Genomic DNA, 5,599 nt, shown 5'->3' with positions numbered 1-5,599 from the left:
ATGGCCAGAAACCTACTTGTGTCCGTGGAGCACAGCTATGTGCTGTATCATACAGGGGAAACGGGGTTTCTCCAGTGAAACCATGTTACAACACACTTATTCTAACAATTTGTTCTGTGATCATTTCTTTTAAAAAGATTTTCCAGCCACCTACACAGATTTCAGTGGGAAAAAAAAATCTACAGGAAGCATACTGATCATTGCATTCATTCCCATTAAAATGCTCATCTAATTTAGAGTGCCTTTGCAGGGATAGCCCCCTCACTAAAACACTGAGGGATGATCCTGGTCAGCAGTCTTAAGTAGACATAGAAAATGAAATATTTCAAAGAGAGGTAAACTGATTGAAATGAACTGAAATAAAACCGATCTCAATGTCTTTACTTTCCTGAGTATTTTTAATGCTGCAGAGGGAGTGCCTTAGCTCCCTTTATCTTTTATTTTATTAGCCAAAGTGAAATTGATAGCACTCATAAAGATTTTATATCTTTTTAACGTCCATAATTACTTCTGTGAAAAATTGTCCTGGCTGGGAGAAAGCCTACTATAGGAAGATACAGGGCAGGAAGAGGAAAAAATTCTCTGTCTCCCACAAAAAGAAGAACAAAATGACATCAAAGGTTTTCTTCACTTCTAGATTCTAAGATTCAATCTATCCACTTTACATTTCTCAAGCAGAAGTGACCAAAACTTGGGAAAATGATTTTACTAAATAGGAATGCAAATCAAAACTGGGTTTGGTTTACAGAATTTTCAGTAGATATCTTCTGGCCCATTTTGCTAGGATATTTTTCAGATATTCTTTTTTGTATCAAAATTTTTACAAAGTTTTTAGCTGAAGGTAGATTTTTATAATTCCAAATTCAAAAAAATTGTTGGATGAAAAGTTATTTTCGACTGAGAAAACCCATTGTGGTTGGTCTAAAAAAAAATCAATTATAGTTCTGATAAGAAATACTGGAGAAGAATCTTGCAGAGTCAGACCATTCTGACAACGATTTGGGGTTTTCATCATGTTTAAAAAGCTTTGAAAATAAAAATATGTAGCCTGAGAATTAGAAAAAATGCTTTCTAGGACTAGCTTCTTCAATTCTACCTTCATGCAAGAACATAACAGCTCCCATGTGGCCATGCTTTCTTTCTCTATTGTTTGAAACAACCATGGATTAGAAAACAGTGCATTGTGAGGGAGGGATGTGAGTTATTAATCAAGTATCACCGTTTGTATTTTCTCACTGTATTAAATCACAGGCACCCAGGAAGCTATTTCATCTGTTGACATCTAAGTGGGATGATAGAAAAAATAAGACAAGTCAGTGCAGAAGGCCAGGACAAAGACCTATGTGGCTAATGGAGTGCAACCCTTGCACACGGGGATTGAGGAGGAATCAAGTGGCAGGGGGACGCAGTGCTGTATCCTCTGCACAGGGCTGGACTTCACTTCTGGCAACAGAGGCAGCAGGGAAAGGCCAGGTGGCACTCAGCAGGCTTCCTCGGCTCCCCACCTGCACAGGTGAATGCATGGTGCTCCTGTTCCTTCTGATGACACCAGGCAGCCACTACTGCTCTGTGGCAGCGGTCACTCAGCTGGGGCACAGATACTGTTGTTTGCTTTGCAGGAGTCCACTTTTTTGCAGCTGTGGGGGAAACAGCTCTCTCTTGCCTCATCTGCTTGAGACAGCAAAGAGAACGAGCAGAAGAAGGAGCAGAAGTGAGATGCAGACAAATTGCAGGAAAATAGACCAGAATCCAGCCAGGGCCTACTAAAAGAGGAATCCGCAATGGAAGTTTTGCAGAGCAGCCCTAAAAGTGGTTTTAAGACCTTATCAGTGTGGTCCTGCAATCTTGGCTGGACACAGAAATATGACACAGAAAGCAGTGACAAAGCTCTCCACAAGGTCAGTTGCATTAGGTCAGGTCCACAGCACAGGTGAAAGCTGAGGATCATTCTGCAGGAAAGCACAAGCCTCTATGTAACAGTTAGTGCTGAAGCCAGCTTTACAATATCTACACCCCATGATTATGATATTCCCTGGATAGAAGAACCAGCTAACAGATGGGTAAATAATGGATTACACCTACTGCTTGGGATTTGATTTTACCCAGTCCTGTGAAGGCAGAAAAACTATGCACTTTGAAGAATTTCTTGTTTGGAAATAATATAATTCACATTCAAAGAAAATCAAGCCCAGTGCAAACATTTGCAAATAAATATGACCTTCTTCATAAAATGCACTTTAACATTAGAGCCCAACCTTGGCAAGTCCTGAAAAACCGAGTTCTTCAAAAACTAAAGGTTCTCATTACCTTTCAGGACCAGCCCTTAACCTCGGTCTCTCCTCAATGTCCATATGGAACTTTCTTCCCTTTTAGGCTTATTTTTGTTTTTAACCAAGAGCCAATTAGACAGATTTTGAATAAGGCTGGAGCACTTTTTGTTCAAATGAGAAATTTTAGTCCCTTGAAGTATAATGGTTTTTCAATAGAAATCCTCTCCTGCTGTGCATTGATCAGCTATTGATTGGTGAGGGTTTAAACCAAATTATCACTGCCAAATAAAAGACCTTCAGGATGAAGGAACTGAGCTGAGCACACTGTTATATGAAAAGTAAGCCAATCCTTTGTGGTGGAATCGAAAGGCCCTGGTCACTCTTGAAGAAAAAAAATGTTAATTGAAAAATTCCTTAAATAGGTAACAGCTCTGAAAGTCTGCTTTACATAAAAGATATGAAATCACAATCAGCCAACAAGGAGAAAAGGATCCTGGAGCTCAAGTGGTTTTTCTCTCTAAATGGTGCTGATTACTTTCCCATTCATGGATGACATGGAGTGATGGAAATTAGTCATTTCAGAAGAAAGGACTAATGACAGCTGAATTTGTGGGCACTGGGGGAAGTTTGACGATTGGCTCCTCGAGACAGAAAGTTAAAACAAATGAACTTCCTATTGGGTGGAAAGATTTATCCCAAACCTAGCAGGAAAAGAGATACACAAACTTGATCGGGCTTTGAAAGATCCAATGTTTTTCATTTCTGCTCTCACTAGCAGTAGCAAGGGTTTTGAACTTTGTTGAAAGAACAATGAAGGAGAAATGTGATGATTACACAAAATTGGCTAGTAATAAGAAATAAATTCCCAAACAAGTCTTTTCCTTTACAATTTGGAAATTAACAGAATGCATCTTACTGATCCTCTTAGGCAGGTGTGGGAGGTGGAAGCTCCATCCAGCTGTTGGAATTCCAACCAAAGGTCCACAGAGGCATTAGAAAGCTTTTGGTAGGCTCCATATAAGTTAAAAGAGATGTCAGCACTCTTAAGGTCAGGCCAGATCTTTGAGGAGCTAACTCTATATACCAGTATCTCAACATGTGCAGGACTGCAAGAATGAGGCAGGATTATACCCTGCCAGAGCCACAGAACACTGCAGTCCAAGTTGCTCCAAAGTCTCCAAAGCTGCAGTCCCCCTGGATCATGGACATGTCTTGCCTTGGCCACATCTGTGCCTGCACTCAGCTCTGCCTCCACACTGAGAAACTCACCTGCATCACCCTGGCATGGCTCTGTCTCTTCTGCTGGGAGAGCAGAAGTCTCTTCTCCTTTCTTAAGGATCAGGTGCCAAGTACTTTATATATAGCATTTTTCTTAGCATGTCAGAAAGCAACACGGAATAGGATCATTTAGCCATCATGTTTAAGTGTGACATTATATTACAAAGGTATTTCAGGAAAACTAACCTATAACCCCGTTTGCAAGATTTCAGTACCTTAAAGTTCAGGATTGTTCAGTTTCAGGGACAGGTTTTTCCCACTCCTGAATAGCTGGCTCCATAACTAAACTCATATTCCAAAACATCACCATTCAAATTCGTATCTGCAGGGCTCTGTAGTGTCTGGTTCAGGGGTCAGTTTAGTTTGTTTTCCAGATCTCTTGGAAGAGAAAGGTCTGGTTAGGACTCCATGAAAATTCACTTTGTACAACAAAATCATGTGTATTTCAAGACTTTAAAGAAGTCAGAGCCAATATGGTTGCTTGACTTCTTTCAGTGAGAAGAACCATATTTATTTAGTAAAAGCACTCTCTTTGATTATGCTACTCTGTAGGCATTTAGCTGCTGGTAGTTGTAAATTGAGCTCTTGCCCAGATTTTGATGATACAAACATTTCATCCAACATGATCCAACAGAGGTCTGCCATACCTTCTTTGTCAAGCAGGATACCACAGCAGTAACAGAGTAAATATGTTTGTCATGACTTTGCTAGTATAGTAAATACGGTGGCCAACGCCAGAGACTACAAAAGGTCAACAAAATGCCTCATAAAACCCCCAGTTTTGTAACTGTAGATACCTTGAATGTTAATGTCCCAGCAGAGCTTTATCATTCTTAACCAAAGACCAGATAGATGGAATTCATGTGGGTAATATTTTTATCTATACAGATGAATATTGTTTTTTCTTTATTTTATTTATTAATATCCCAGAGCTGAGAGTTTCATCAGATAACCACATGTGCATCAGCCAAGCACAAGATATGCTTTAGGCAAGCGTGCATTCAACCAGGCTTGAAAGAGAGGTAACTGGGAAAAATGTAGTCATTTCTGATAAACAGGAGGTTAAACTAAGTTGCCTAGTTGTCACAACAGGCTCAGAGTTAAGTGAAATAACTTAGCATAAAGAAAGAATTGTGCCTTTCCATTCCTTTTACACCTGCAGCCTTTTGACTGAGAGAATTCCTCGGTGTGAAAAAGTAAGTAGGAAGTAACATATAACTCCAGTGCAATCTGCTGTTGAACACACAAATTTCCCCATTTCTGTTAAATAATTACCATGGAAGAGTATATTGGATAACGAAAGCACAGTCTTCTTACCATTTCAGTGGTGATGAGTCACCTGGCTTTGGTAGGAGAAAGATCAGTCCATAGACTGAGAGGCAAAGAAATCTGATGATGCTGAAGATAGCAATCTGGGAGAAGGAAAACTTATGCAGAAGAGCCTAGAAATATTTTCTTTGCCTGTTGCCCACAGAATATCTTCTTCATCTTTGCTCAACCTAGTGTATTTATACAACAGATTAATACATTAAATAGTGCCTCCCTAATCTCCAGTTTATCGCCAACATATGGATACAAGATGCTTCAAGTCCTAATTCACTGATAATTAGGTTGAATTTTACAGTAAGAATTCAAGGAAAAACCTCTAATAAAGGTGTAGAAGTTTATCATTCACAAAACAAATATCTAATATCAAATATTGCATAAAGTAAAATCTAGTGTTTTGATTGGAGGACCTGATTTGACCCACAACTTCTTGCCAGATTCTCTGTTATGTCTCTAGAGAATCAGTGCTTTGGGTGGCCAGAAAGGTCCACTGGCTTGAAAAGGCAGGGTGCTGCAGCAATGCTGGGCTGCTTCCCAGAATTCACAGCACAAGCCTAGGACCAGAGCTTCCAAACAGAAATTGAGTAAAGAGAAGTCAGGTCTCACCTCTCCTGCACCCTGAATTTCAGAACTTACATTTTATGTGTCAAAGTTTCATATTACAACCACCAAACTGTCAGACTTTGGCATCTGACACAACATGCCTACTGGGCATGTTTTTCAGA

At 39.8% G+C, this 5,599-nt stretch overlaps 1 long non-coding RNA gene across 1 annotated transcript; it reads right to left on the bottom strand.

Annotated features, from left to right (window-relative positions):
* Window positions 1-871: 871 nt before the first annotated feature.
* LOC133278292 (uncharacterized) lies at window positions 872-5,137 on the bottom strand. The gene is made up of 3 exons (XR_009746499.1): window positions 4,888-5,137; window positions 3,764-3,926; window positions 872-1,668 (listed from the first exon to the last, which is right to left on the bottom strand). It is a non-coding gene; the product is annotated as an uncharacterized LOC133278292 (long non-coding RNA).
* Window positions 5,138-5,599: the final 462 nt, after the last annotated feature.

Source organism: Pezoporus flaviventris, unplaced genomic scaffold, assembly GCF_033815535.1.
Source record: "Pezoporus flaviventris isolate CSIRO_AGI_PZ_B2104156 unplaced genomic scaffold, CSIRO_AGI_Pfla_v1 ptg000066l, whole genome shotgun sequence".
Classification (NCBI taxonomy): Eukaryota; Metazoa; Chordata; class Aves; order Psittaciformes; family Psittacidae; genus Pezoporus; species Pezoporus flaviventris.
This window is presented reverse-complemented; position numbering and strand designations above follow the sequence as displayed.